Raw genomic sequence first — 15,582 nt, 5'->3', positions numbered from 1 at the left:
GTTACACAAGTCGATTTTAAATTCAGGTAAATCAATAAATTAGTTACGATTAAGAATTGATGAAGAGCCCTAAGCATTCGATCCTATCTACATTTTGTCGATCTTATATTCTGAAATAACGTGGCAGCCCTTCCTGTCAAGAATCATATCATATAATTTTTAAATGAAATCTTTGCTGCGATTTGGACTTTTTTAAATGTTCAAAGACAAGTGTAGTAGATCTGTCTCAGAACTGAAAATTATAAAAAAATATGTAGTTTGTTCATCTTGTATTTAAGTACCAAATAAAGATTCTCCGTTAGGCTGCTCAAATAAGTTTCGTTGCCTTTCCTTTATCACTCTACCATGTTTAACTAGAAAGAAGTAATGTGTTAAATCTGAGCAAAACAGTACTTCTTGTGACAATAGTAGATGTGCTCACCGCAAAATTAAGATGTTTACCATCAGAGAATTTTTTTTTTTTTAGGTTTCACAATATTTATTTTCTTCGAAGATATCGTTGTTAAGTACGTACATGAAATTATATTCGTTCACAACTAACAGTAAGCAAATGCAAAATGTGGTTATACTTAAGAACGCTTACAGAACTATTTCGAAAGGAAGCAAAATCCGTTTCTTAAACTTATTTACAGTCTCAATGTGAAAAATATCTTGTAGTTATAACTCACCTAATCCCTATACATAATTTATGCAAAATAAATAATTGTGTCGGTAATGTCAGGACGAGAAACTCACTGCTCAGTGCAATATTTGTCAGTAAATTAACGGATTATATTTCAAAGACGTTGAGGTTTTGAAAACTTTCTAGTGTTAACCTGCACGTGGAGATCCTTTTCACCGCCATAATCCGCATCAGAAGAGCTGTGTAACAAGGAGGAAATAGACGACATGGAAGGCGAGTGTAAAACCTATGCGACTGCAATACAGTCTGCATTTAACAGTAACTCACGAGAAATATTTTTGTTTTACTTTTCATTTATTTCATTTCGCATATGATTGTGAGAAGTATCCCTGTAGTAGAAATAAACTTGGTTTGTAGAATTACAGGAACTAATCTACATTCTTCGATTGAAAACTCAGGAAAAACCATAGCCGATCATGGTCTACAGTCAGTTGTGTGACGAAAGCATTTCGCGCGCAACGCTCTAGCCGAACACAAATCAGCGTCATTCACGTCACCGAAGATACAGCGTTGCCAATTCAGCGACATGGACAGCATTGTAGCATCGCGTGCGACATCTGTTGACCGACGGGAAAACAATTTTTACGGTTGCCTGTTCCGCCGTAAGGACGGCCAATCTGTTTCATACGTGATCTGGGATAGTACTACAGCAAGCGCATAAATGAGAAACGTACACGAACACTTGTCGGTATCGAACAGTGGTAGAACTGTAGCCCACAGAGTTTGCTGTATATCGTTCTGCAGTGTCACTGTTCGTGTTGTTTGGGATCCCACTATTGTCATGTGAATATAGAATCTACGGGTTCAGGAGAGTCGTACTGCAGAATCAGAATTACTCCACGCTACTAGCACACTGTTCACTAGCCTGCACACAATCGGACAGCCAATTGACGTACCTTGAGTCAGGAAATGGTCGTGTTTGTAGCAAAAAAACATCTAGAGTACCAGGGATTGAGAACAAGTCGAGCATAACTGTAATTAAACTTGATGCTACAGAAGACAGAGGCACAATGGTGAGCCCAACGACTATACTGGACACAGGAGTGGCTCCACGTCGTCTTTTCAGACGAGTCACGTTTCTGTGTACAGCATCACGGTGGATGTATTTCCATGTGGAGGTTATGCATTAGTCATCATCATAGAGGCAAGACACAAGGGACGATGGTATGGGGCACCATTGAGCACGCGACTCGATAACCGGCGTTTCAAGTAGCCGATGATTTGGGCAACAAACATTACACTTTTGGCATTTGTGGCCGGTGGCTGTGCTCTATTATCGAGCTCTCCTTGACGTTATCATTCAACGGTATAACGCAAGACCTCATGTTCCTCGTGCTGTCCTTACCTATTTAGAAAGATAAGGTACTCAAATTTTTTCCCGGCCTGCTCATTCGCCAGATACCGCACCGATTGAAAACATATACCGTAGTCACGTGTTGCTGAGAGACCGGTCACCAGCTGCTAAGACTGATGAACTCTGGCAAAGAGGATGGAGAGATGTATCCGTCATTCAAACTCAGTTCGACTCGGCGTACGGCCAGGTAAGAGTAATTTTTTCTGCCGGTGGTGGCAGGCCTGTGTACCAAATTTCGGATTCTGAATACGCATAATAAGTACTACTTAGTTGAAACTTCCTGGCAGATTAAAACTGTGTGCCCGACCGAGACTCGAACTCGGGACCTTTGCCTTTCGCGGGCAAGTGCTCTACCATCTGAGCTACCGAAGCACGACTCACGGCCGGTACTCACAGCTTTACTTCTGCCAGTATCCGTCTCCTACCTTCCAAACTTTACAGAAGCTCTCCTGCGAAAGTTGCAGAACTAGCACTCCTGAAAGAAAGGATATTGCGGAGACATGGCTTAGCCACAGCCTGGGGGATGTTTCCAGAATGAGATTTTCACTCTGCAGCCGAGTGTGCGCTGATATGAAACTTCCTGGCAGATTAAAACTGTGTGCCCGACCGAGACTCGAACTCGGGACCTTTGCCTTTCGCGAGCAAGTGCTCTACCATCTGAGCTACCGAAGCACAACTCACGGCCGGTACTCATATATATACAAAGCAACAGGTCTTCAAGGTACCAGTTAAACATAAACAAATGAGTGTTAGGTAAACAAATTATTAGAATAACATTAAATACAACAAAATATAACATCCTTTTTTTGTTTCTTTTTTTGTAATAATTTGTATTGAAGAAACTAAAAGTACATATATATTCACTACGCAAGAGTTCTTCAAGGTACCATTCCATTTAAACATATACAGATAACTGTTAGTTAAGCAAAAAAATAAATAAATACATTAAAAAGAAAAAACATTAAATACAACAAAGTATAACATATTCTGTCTTTTTGCTTTTTTTAATTATTTTTTTTATTATTATTATTTATTTATTTTTTTATTATTTGTTTGGTCGATGCATGGGAACGTGGATAAGGGTGTTGCATCATGTGACAGGTATGCATGGTACACCCTAGCTTTGAGGGGGGTCAAGGAAGACGCTGCGGAGATAACCGGCAAAAGTTTGTCGGTAAGATGGTTTTCGGGTGAGGGTGCTATGCGAGGTCACAACTTTGTACCAGAAGTCAAGGACTGTATGCGGACCATTTTGAAAGAGGTATTCTAAAGCCAGTCCTCGAAACCAGATGAGAGTATGGTGCTTAGCAAGAGGGTAGTGAAATGTCTGGGGCAACAACAGGAAATCCGGGGTTACCGTCGTTGGCGGGGCACGGAGGTAAAAGCCCACGATTCGTTGGATGAGGAGCCATACGTTTTGTTTCAGGGGGCACGTAAGACGGTGCTCGTCGGTGTCTTCGAGCTGACAGTCAGGGCAGAGTGGGGAGGTGGCCAGTCCTATGCGATAAAGTCGACTGTTAGTCGGGAACTTTCCATAAACTAAAACATACCAGAGTGCAGACACAGACGACGGTAAAAAGGGTGCATCCACACACCCCCAAACTGTGCGCCAGTTAATGTCAGGATGCCGTAGCACCATGGGATCGCAAGGGTTGGACAGCATAAACAAACGATAATAATCTTTTGTACGGGGAGGACGGGCGACTGGAAGATCGGCCCGAACGTAGCTGAGTTCTATGAAACAATTGGCGACGTGGTACAATAATGGAGAAATAGGTGCCACATTGATCGGTGGATCGAGAGAAGCTGGTCGGAGGATATCTAAGAGACTGCGTGTTAAGGACGGAACCGTCCCCTGCCAGTGCCGCAACAGAGTGTGGACAAAGAGTGCAGAAGATCGTGCCCGCACGTTGACGAGTCCGAGGCCACCTTTTGCAGGAGGCAATGTTAAAGTGCTGTAGCGGACTTTGAAAAGTGCCCCTGCTGACACGAAATATCCAAAGGCTGATTGGATGCGGCGGCCAAGGAGTAACGGCATTGGGAGGATCTGGGCGACGTGTACCAGTTTAGGGGCTACATACATGTTGACATAGGACACACGTTGGAGTAGGTTTAAGTTACGGTGCACTTGACCGCGGACATGGTGCCGAATCGACTGCAAAAACCGCCGGTATGCCAGGGCCACTGTGCGGTGTGTGGAGCTCGTAAATTCGATACCCAAGTAACGAAGGGTGGTACTGACTGGGAGTGGGTTCGGCACCATAGCCGGGAGGCCGCGCCCAGTGTGCATCATAGTCGATTTACGGACATTAAGAATGCTACCAGAAAGATGTCCATACTGGTGGATCCATTGGATGCCGTCATTGAGTTCCGTGGAGGAGCAGGTGAGAAAGAGGAGATCGTCCGCAGAAGCCCTACAGTGAAAAGTGTAGTTACGCAAAGTGAGGCCCTGCAGTCTAGAGGTAAGTCCAGTGATGAGGGGCTCAAGTGCAATGGCATATAGTAAAGTAGACATAGGGCATCCTTGACGTACAGAGCGGCGTATAGGAATCGGTCCTACAAGCCTCCCATTGAGTTGTACCATCGAGACGGCGGGAAGTAGTAACCGGCGAATGGCATCGACAAAAAGTAATGGGAACCCCATACGTGTCGCCACCATGAGGAGGAATGGGTGTCGAACGCGATCAAAGGCACTCGTGAAATCGACGGATACCAGTGCTGCACGAAGGCGACAAACCGACGCCAGTGCAATGAGGTCACGGCATTCTCCTAGGGCTGTTTGTAAGGTGGCCCCACAACCACGTGCAGTCTGCTCAGGTGAAAGGACCGTAGGTAAGACGGTGCGCATGCGCGCTGCTAAGAGGCGTGCATAGATTTTATAGTCTGCATTCAGGAGTGTAAGGGTGCGATATGCAGAGACATGAGACCCTCTCTTCGGTTTAGGCACAGGTAGAAGAATGCCAGTGACGAATTCAGGTGGAATTGGGAAGGATGGAGTAAAGAGTTCCTGAATCATTTCCGTCCAGCGAGGAACCATCAACGTGGTGAACGCCCGGTAAAACTCACTGGGAGACCATCTGGTCCTGGTGATTTGTTCTTGGCCCCTCTGTTGATCGCATCTACTACCTCTTCTGCGGTGATTGCAGACATCATGGACGTTGACTCCGCTACGGTGAGTGTCCGGTCAGGGGAAGGACGGAGATCATCAGGAATGGGCGTCACCATCTGTTCATCATCATAAAATTGGCGATAATGTTCAGCAAAGGCAGACACCACCGCCGCCTGTGTTGTGTGGTGAACACCATCGATGTTCGTGATGTGGGAGACGAAGAGTCGACGTCGACGACTGTGGTCGGATGCGGCATGGATTGTGGATGGGGTTTCGTCGTGGAGGAGGTCTTGTCGTCGGGAACGCACCACGACACCATGCAGTCGTGCACGTTGAAGAGAGAGGAGACGAGCTTTGGTACGTTGTCGTTCCCTATGGGTGTCAGGTGATGGAGGGAGTGCATCGAGCTCACGGAGGACGGCGTAGTAAAAATTTGTGGTGTCTCGATGCCATGCTGCTGCTTCCTTGCCACATTGTTAAGAAGGCCTTTCTGATCGCAGGTTTGGCACATTTGAGCCACCAATGGACCGTGGATGTGTACTGCGGAAGGCGTCTTTCGCAAGACGCCCACGTAGTGGCAATACATTGTCGGCAGTGTGGATCATTAAGGAGGGAGGTATTAAGCTTCCAGTAACCTCTGCTGCGCCACACTGACTGAGGTGGCAGAGCCAGGGAGCAAATGACGGCGCAGTGGTCCGAGAATGCAAGGGGCCACCGTTCAGCTTGGGCGACGTCATTGCCAAGGTGGGCAGAGACATATAACCGGTCCAGTCTGCTCGCAGAATGTGCTGTATAATGGGTGAAACCGGGGGTATTGCCATGAATTTTCTCCCAAACGTCCACTAGGTGAAAATCTTCGATTAAGGTGAGAAGCGCCGGGCATGGCGAATAACCAGGCATTTGGTCCTGCGGATGGAGGACACAGTTGAAATCGCCTCCCATGATAAGGCGATCATAGCGTCCAGAAAACAGGGGCGCCACGTCATGTCCGAAGAAAGTGGACCACTGCCGACGGTTCGTGGAGCCAGACGGAGCGTAGATATTGATGACGCGCGTGTCGAAGATGGTAACAGCCATGCCTCTTCCCCAGGGAAGGATTGTCGTGTCCTTGAGTGGGATTCCTTCGCGTATGTAGAAAGCCACTCCACGCCCTGATTGATCACATGTGGACGTGTATGAGTCGTAGCCGTAGACTGGTGGTAGTGTGGCAACGCGTACTTCCTGAAGAAGGGCGACGTCGACGTCAGAGGCCCGAAGCATGTCACATAGGAGTTGCAGCTTGGGTACAGTGCCGATCATGTTGATGTTCAGCGTGGCAAACCGATACGTTTGTTTCAGTGGTGGTGGACGCGCATCTACCATCACCAAGGCAAGTAAGAGGAGGGCACCGACAGGAAGTCCCGTCCCATCAGGTGCAGGGCCTCGCTTTTGATGTTAACAGGCAGCCTTGTCCGGCGGAGGCAACTCATCCGGAGGAGGGGGCGTATCTTCCTCAATCTCGTCGGCCCATGCTCCTATGCCATGGGTCCGTCCAATGTCCATGGGAATTGCGTCGTGGTGAGAGAGATCTGGAGTTGTCGGCGGGGAGACAAGCGTCTCAACCGGCGCACCGATCGTTACATTGTGCGTGGCGACCTCCATAGAGGTCCCGTCCTGCGAAATGTCTTGATCATCGTGAAAGTTGTCCGCCGACCTCTGCATGGAAATGTCGGTTGGTTGGGTGTCGTCTTCGTCGTCGCGGGTGGCGACGCTTTGAGAGCCCGTGGGTGAACGGCGACGGCGTTTGCGCCTACGTGGCGAGCGTTGTTTGCGCACGTGTTCCTCAGTGTCGGACGACGGCAAGGAAGAGCGTCGACCTGGTTCGAATGCGTCGGTGGGTACAATGAAATTGTCAAACAGGTGTTGTGAAGAAGTACTGTTCTCCTTAGCGTCCGGTGCGGGAGCCTGTTCGGCGGCAAGGTTGTCAGGTGGGACGTCCGCACTGTGCATAGGTGACTGGGACGGTGGGACGTGCCGATCGGAAGGAACGGGCGACGGACTGGACGAAACTGTAGACGTGGCAAGAGCCGCTGCGTAAGTGACCGGTAGGGCGGTCATAGTGGGTGTGACGGACGCTTCCGACAACGGGAGCTGCGCGACACGTCGTTGAATGCATTCAGACCGTAGGTGACCTTCTTTCCCGCAACCGGAACAGGTTCGAGGTTGGCCGTCGTACATTATAATGGCACGGCAGCCTCCGATACGTAGATAAGAAGGCACGTGTTTCTGCAACTCGATGCGGACCTGTCTAACACCGTTTAAAACGGGATATGTCTGAAATTGTACCCATCGTTCGGCAACATGTTCCAGAACGTTGCCATAGGGACGGAGCGCCTCGATGACGACGTCTGCAGGTAGTTCGAACGGCAGTTCGAAAATCCTTATCGTCCGTGTGCCGAGACCTGCGTGATCGACGGTAACGGGTCCGACGTTGCCGTCGGAATGGCAGAAGCGCAGTCCACGTTTTGCCTCTTGAAGCACCTTGTCGCACGCCACATCGTTGATCATTTTGACGTAGACGGTACTGCTAACTATCGACAAGTGGATACCAATTATATCCGTTGGTGGTATCTTAACTTCATCGCGAATAAATCGTTCTACCTCCAGGGCCTTGGGTCGGGCAAAGTCGGAACAAAAGTTGAAACGTAATGTCTTCTTCCGATAGTTGTGCGCCATGGTGGTCTAGAAGGGAAAACGGCACTTACAACGGCCGAAGTAAACACAAACACACCGCGCGCGCCTCGCCCGCAGCGCTCTGGCGCGTGACCGCCTCGCAGCACTGCCGGCGGCAGACTGCCGCCCATCTGAGCTACCGAAGCACGACTCACGCCCGGTACTCACAGCTTTACTTCTGCCACTATCCGTCTCCTACCTTCCAAACTTTACAGAAGCTCTCCTGCGAAACTTGCAGATCTTCCAGGAAGTTTCATATCAGCGCACACTCCGCTGCAGAGTGAAAATCTCATTCTACTACTTAGTTATTTGCTATCTTTTCTTGTGTCGTAATTTTAATGGATGGTAGTGTAACCGCAATTACTATGTGCAGTACTCTTTCCCGGCATGCGACAGCATTGTATATATACAGTCCAAAAAAAATTAAAAAATTGGAATACAACACATCAAAAAGGAATTATCCGACTGGGACGATAATCGGGTATTTCTGATGCACACGTACAGACGTACAAATGATCACATGTTCAGAAAACTTGGATGATTTAATCAAGAGAAATAGCTTCACAAACTGAGCAAGTCCATAACGCGTTGTTCCACCTCTGGCCCCTATGCAAAAGAACTTTTTGCTTAAGGGCCAGAGGTAAAACAACGCGTTATGGACTTGCTCAGTTTGTGAAGCTATTGAATGATATAGTTGCTGGGTTTCCTCCTGAGGGATATCATGCCAGATTCTGTCCAATAGGCGCGTTAGATCGTGAAAATCTCGAGCTGGTTCGTGGGCCCTACCCTTATTGCTCAAAACGTTCACGATTTTGGAGAGACCCATCGACCACGCTGGCCAAGGTAGGTTTCAGCTAGCACGGAGACAATTAGTGGTAGCCTGTCGCTGTGTGCCGGTGGGCATTATCTCGCTGAAATGTGAGCCCAGGATGGCTTGCCATCAAGGGCAACCAAACAGGGCGTAGAATATTATTGACTTTCCCTCTCCAGGCACGCCTTCGCTGATTATTGGGGTTCACTTCGAAGTAGGAATCATCGCCTAAAACAATTCTACTCTTATCAACGAGATTCCAGGCCAAATATGCCCGACACAACTGCAAACGTGGTTTCTGGTGTACCGAGGTCAATAATATTCGGTGCAAAGTCCGCCGTGAGCTCATCCCCCTTTCTGAGAGTCGCCTTGCGATTACTGAAGCACCTGTTCTATGTCGTATCGATGAAAATGATGAATCCGGGGCTCTGAGTGCCTCTCAGGCGACTGCCTGGTCCTCAGGTTCTGTCCATTCTCTAGGTCAACCACTTCCTTCATGAAGCTTGTGTTAGGCAATGGTTTATCCATTTTTACCAACATCGTCGAGTAGGGGCATCCATCACAACTCGCTGATAGCTTCTTTGAGTCCAACCATACGTCCTCACTCAAATGCTGACATTTGGGTATATTGTTCAAAGGCCTGTCTGGGAGGGGTGGCTACTGTCGAAGTTCGCAAAGGCTTTGTTGTACCCTGATGTCGACATGTCCATGTTTACTATCCTAGACAGCTGAGCGGTAATTTGCTTTGCAGCGTCATACTTTCATCCATAGGCCTCCAAAGTTTATAACTTTGCATTTTGCTCTCTCTCTCTCTCTCTCTCTCTCTCTCTCTCTCTCTCTCTCTCTCTCTCTTGCCTTAGAATGTCTGTAGCAGTTTTAGACATATGAGAATATTAGACTACAGCCTACATTAATCTAGTAAGAGGAATACAAGTAGTGTAGTTCTGGAGAGGTAAAACTAACAACTGATTTCTGTGCGAGAGGAAAGGGAAGGATTGTAGACACCAAAATTGTGCAAAAGAATGACCTGCTCGGAATGAAGTACAGCTTGGTTAGAGGGCTGTTGTTAACAATCTTCTTGTTAACCCCAATATTTTTTACTATGTTTCCTTAAAAACTTTGTGAAAACCATTGACAAAGTATATGGATTGATGTACAAAGTGCTGTCCAAACACTCCTGAAATATATTAATTAAAATCATTACAACCTTATCTAGATCTTGTTCTGCACCATCAGCTTCAAAGGAGTCACCTACATTTCTGCCACTTCTGAAATGCATCCTGGAGGTTTTTATTCCTTACGACTTTTAGTATCGTTTGCAATTCCGTTTGAATCTCCTTCACTGTACCGCCCTTTCAACTTGATTTTGACCTTGGGGGAAAGGAAGAAGTCACACGTAGATACCGCTGGTGAGTACGGCGAGTCGGAAACAAATGTCATCTCGTTTTTAGTAAAAAAAAATGCTATTCCTGGATAACGTAGGCTGTAGACGACGGTCCATCGTCTGTCTTCGTGGGGTACTCAGTCGTACGCATGCCGCATTTGTGAAAATTTTCTCTCCAAGACGTCCCTCAATCGTCTTACTAGAACTCTTTATTGACCGTCTGATTGGGAGAGACGAACTCTTGATAAACAATCCAGTAAAAAATCTAATCAACAAGAATTTACTGCTTCTTGTCAAGGCTTTCCTGTCAGAGATGAGGAAGGACTCTTACTTTGCGGCGACTAATGCTTGGTTTCAGGATCATAGCCATAAAACCAATTTACATCACCAGTGACAACTTTTGAAACGAAGTATGTATCGTCTTTTAGCAGTTGTTTATGTTCCCTGCCAGGCTCCTGATACAGGCGTAGTGTGGATTGCATAAAACGAATCGATAGGGGCAACTGAATCACTCCATATTGTGATAAGCTGCCTTATGGGACACTGAATAGCGTCCTGCTATGTGCCAGAACTATGGAGTGGAGGAGTATCAGAAACCTCCTTCAGCACCATATATCTCACTAAGTTTTTAATTTTTGCTGTTTTTGAGCATCCCCAGGTTCCTCTAAGATTTAGCTAAGGTTTGTTTTAGTGGGAGAATTTGTACCACGTCTTTTACTGTAGACTTTGAGTGAGGGCTTGCCGGCACCATAGCTCAGCTTGTTCGGTTAGGGGACTGGTCACCCTCTGTAATAAATATTCTAAGTGAAGTTTTCATTGATGGTATTTAAAAGGCGTCATGCGACATCGGCACAGAAATGATGACGAAAAATGACAACGAAACAGATAAGTAAAACGACACAAGGGAAGGTGGTCTGCCCCAGTAAAGCACATTCCTGTAAACGGAGAATTTGCAGGGTTGAATCCCAGAGTCGGACTAAGGATTTCTCAGTCTGCGTTTTAACCTAATCTTCACCTCTCAACGATATGAGGAGTCGCCAGAGATGTCATGTGGTTCATATTCTGTTTTAAACTTTAGGGCCCGTTTCCTCCATTCGATAACTGACACAGGATAAGGGCACACAAATCGTCGAAGTGGCGTCCAATTGAATGACATGCAACAGGACATTGGGTCACTGTTGAGTCCCTGTGAGACGCTTTTGCCCAAGCAACAACAGGCACTAGTGAAACACTGGAGCTTGAAGAGATCGCCAGACCTGAGACTTTCGTTTGGGGAATTATCAAGGATACCATTTTTGTACCACCCTTACCGCCTTCTCTGCTAGAACTCAGAGCGAAAATCTATAGCAAAGCTGAACGCTTCCCACCTGACATGCTGCAGCGAGTTTGGCAAGAAATTGACTTCTGATGTGACGTGTACGACACAACCAATGAAAGTCATATCGACCATTTCTAAGTATAAGGCAAAAACTATAGTGTATTTTGCTAGAAAATTGCACCAAAACCATGTCCGTTAGTTAAATGAATAAATCAATAGGACATTTCATAGTTGGAAGTCTTTCTTGATACAGCTGCTATTAGCTCCTTCTAAATTGACTTACTTCTCCCACAGAATATGTAGATTGTTCACACCATCAGATATCTGTGCTTAATAGATTCAACTCATTTAGCTTGAAAAGTCCTCTTCTCTGGCCACCAAGTTTCGAACTAACACTCAGTGTTATATCCTTCAACCTCATTTAATTTTTGATGAATGAACGTTTAAAGTTTTTTTTGTCTTCTCTAAATTATTCTGGGGTCAGTTATCGCTATATAGTTCATATAAGCGATACTTTTTTCTGTAACTGTTAAGTGGAACATCTTTGTGGTAATAATCATCTGTCGGATGAACTCTTCTTACTTTTCGTGCTGGCAGATCAAAATTTTGTTGTATTTTACTGCGAAGACACAAGATTTCTGGCGCCTGCACGTGTGTTACTAGAGCTAAATGATCAACAATTTAAAAAAAAAACCTAGTGAAACTAGTACATAATGTTGAAACTTGTGGAGAAAACAAAAATAAATTGTTTCCTTTAATAAGGTAGAATATTTCTCCAAATTTTCCCTTTCCAATCCTTATCTTTCATTGATGTCTATTTTCGACGTAATTATGTGTCGAGTTCAAACAATACAACTTGGCCCATGCACAAAAACACCTTTTGACCCTGAATGCTGGACGTTTCCACCCCTTTGTTCTAAAGGATCGAGCAACCTCAATTTACTGTCACCTGCTGAATGGCGCACTTCGAGCATTCTCGTTATCATGTTTTTCTACATTACCGGTTTTGCGTAACATAGGTGCAGGGAAAGTTCTTCTTAATGAGACACACGTGATTCTGCAACACCATTAAATATAGGTCAGAAGAGCCGAAGGAGAAAGCGAAAACCTCGTTATAAAAGTACTGGCTATGCTTGACTGACTGCAGTAACTGCTAGCTGCTCCATTTGCACGATAAAGATAATAAAGGAGGGAGAAACCGTACTAGTTACAAATACTTGCCAAGGCTTCACTGCTTCAGGAATGATGCGGAGAAAGGAGAGAAAAATTTTATATTTTTTTGACGAACAGGTTGTCGGAGACTGACACAATTTCCAACTGAGCTACGTTCACAGGCATCTACAAGGAAGTGGAAAGGAGAGGGTGAGGGCGGGTGGCAATCTCTTGCAATCTGTTGCACAGAGCATCTGTTCATTAAAAAATTCTCAAGAATTTCTAGGCATGATTGTCTGTGAATCTAGTAACTAAAGATGTAACATTACCTATTACCATGGGAAATATTTTGACTTTACCAACTGCTGTAAGTATCTTGGCTTTTGGAATGAAATTTTCACTCTGCAGTGGCGTGGCATTGATTTTAAAGTTCCTGGCAGATTAAAACGATGTGCTGGACCGAGCCTTTCATGGAAAAGTGCTCTAATGACTTAGTTGGACTCGGGACCTTTACCTTTTGCAGGCAAGTGCTGCACGAAGTGAGCTGGACAGCTGCACTTGCCTGTAAAACACAGAGGTCCCGAGCACAGCTCAGTCAGTGAGCACTTGTCCATGAAAGACAAAGGTCCTAAGTTCGAGTCTCAGTCTGACACGCAGTTTTAATATGCCAGGAAGTTTTATATCAGTGTACAGTCCACAGTAGAATGAAAATTTCATTCTGGAAACATCTCCCAGGCTGTGGCTAAACGAAGTCTCTGCAGTATCCTTTCTTCCAGGAGTGCTGGTCTTACAAGTTTCCCTGGAGAGCTCTTGTGAAGCTTGGAAGGTAGGAGATGAGGTAGTGGCAGAAGTAAAGCTGTGAGGACAGGTCATGAATCGTGCTTGGGTAGTTCATTGAGTATAGCACTTGCACATGAAAGTCAAAGGTTCAAAATTCAAGTCTCAATCAATACAGCACACAGTTTTAATCTACCAGGAAGTTTCAGCTTCGCTTTTTTCTTTTTTTTTTTTTCCCCACGGGAAATTATTTCGATTACTAGATGCACTTTTGGCAGTCACGATGGATGCAGACATTTACAGAATGGTGCTGTTATAGTGTCCTCAGTCTTTTTTCTCTCGTCCTTGTATGACCCTCATCAAACTGCAGAAAGGAACTGGCCCAACAATCTGGATCACGGCCAATTTCTAGCACAAAATAATTATGGCAGTAATTCCTGTGAGGTCATCTGATCCCATTGTTGTGTAACTGTATCACACTAGTGGCATACTATTTGTCTGTGGACACTGAAGGTCCATGTTGGCTAGCTCATTACACATTCAGTTTTACACAATGGTACTGTAGCAAACAGTGCTTATCACGATCAAGACTATACAATACTGTTGGTGTGTACATGTATAGACCCTATTTAACTTACAGAGCCAAGCACATCAACCAAAGAAACAAAATACATTTTTATGAGGAATAAAGAGATTAGTATGAAATTTTCAAGGTCAAAAAGATGTTCACTTGGGTTAAAATGGGACCACCCCAAATACTAAGATGTCAACACAGCACCACAGGCAGTCACACAACTACAAATTCAGCACTTCAGATGTCATGACTGTACAGTAATGTGGAAAACTGTAGAGACAAGGGCAGGTCAATTTGAGGTAGTTTTGTGAGACTTTCCACATTCATCTTCTTATACTTCACCCAATCGACACAAAAGTGTAAGTTACAAAATACCTTTGGTTCAACTACAAGTATACAGTTGAAAATAGAAAGCATGAAAATAATGAAATACATCCATTAATGTGATCAGCTGTGAAATTCTGTATGCACAGACTCATCAGATCTGAAAAAGCATTTTTTAAAGTTTATTCACAATTTCTCCACTTCAAGAGTATTAATGCGCCATTTTTTTCCCCTTGCTCTACAATGTTTTCTCAGTCACTCTGATTTCTTTAAATTTTATATTTTTGATTTTCATTACCAGCCTAACATTATTGAAATATAAGCAACTTTTTGTCATCGGATAACTTGAATTTAATCACAATAATTTGACTTTACAATTATATAACCAAAAAGGTGACATGCATGTTCATACTAATAACATAAAAGATGTCCTTTGCACATGCTAGTGAAAAATGGTTACCTTTTAAGTATCAAGGTAATCTACCTTACAAGTACTATGTGGATAACTATCAGTTGTTAGATCTAAAATAAATTTTGTATACACCCATGTCAATATTAGGACGTATGGCAGAACCCATTTGCCAATTTACCATATCAGTTTAAAAAAAATTGGAATCCTGCCCTCTCTTGCCTTTTTACACTGGCATTATCATAATAGGCAACATTGTCTGCTAGGCTACATTTTTTGCCACTTTCTTGTGTTATGAAATTTCTGTCTGACAGCAAAAGGTCATACTTGTTAACTACTTGTTTATTTGACTATGTTTTTTGGCAGCTGTACTCCAGTGAGAAATTATTGACTTTGAACATGTATATTTGTTGAATTATTGGTCATACTGACTTAAACTGTTAAGATAACTGTTTGTAGACTCACTAGCTGCAACTTAATAATTGTGTGAGGTAATTATATGTGTGTAGGCTTCGGCTATTGAACTGCATCTCCTTTACCTCACAGTGGCCAATTAGAAAACAACCCCTGTCACACAATACTACCTTCCTTCTCAACCATGTCAGCTGCAGAGGTGTGAACCAAGTTATTCTAAGCTCATTTAACAAGGTAAAACAGAAACTTGAGTTAGTACCTGACGCCTTCACAAGCACTGAACTTGGTTAAATTAACATTATTATAAAACCATGGTCCAGTGGCATTGCTGTAGTGATGTTGCTCACATGCCCCAATCATCAATGATACAGACTGTTGTATCACAAGTGCTAGTACATCAAAAGGGGCATCTATGGAGAGATCAGACTACTATATGGTTCTTGAAGAACCCTTTTATTTATAACATGCCAACACTCTGGGTAACTGACTGTTCTGAAACTGGAAGAATCAGTCAAAATCAAACCACACAAAGTTCTCTGCAATAGGAGCTGTGAATTCATGG

General features: G+C 44.6%; 1 protein-coding gene across 1 annotated transcript in view; it reads left to right on the top strand.

Annotated features, from left to right (window-relative positions):
• The window catches only part of LOC126266626 (neuroendocrine convertase 2), a 1,418,212-nt gene that overhangs the window by 1,387,419 nt on the left and 15,211 nt on the right, over positions 1 to 15,582 (top strand). The gene's annotated exons all lie outside the window — the stretch shown is intronic.

Source organism: Schistocerca gregaria, chromosome 4 (genome assembly GCF_023897955.1).
Source record: "Schistocerca gregaria isolate iqSchGreg1 chromosome 4, iqSchGreg1.2, whole genome shotgun sequence".
NCBI classification, from domain to species: Eukaryota; Metazoa; Arthropoda; class Insecta; order Orthoptera; family Acrididae; genus Schistocerca; species Schistocerca gregaria.
The sequence above is the reverse complement of the archived record's forward strand: the minus strand, read 5'-3'. Positions and strand labels throughout refer to the sequence as shown.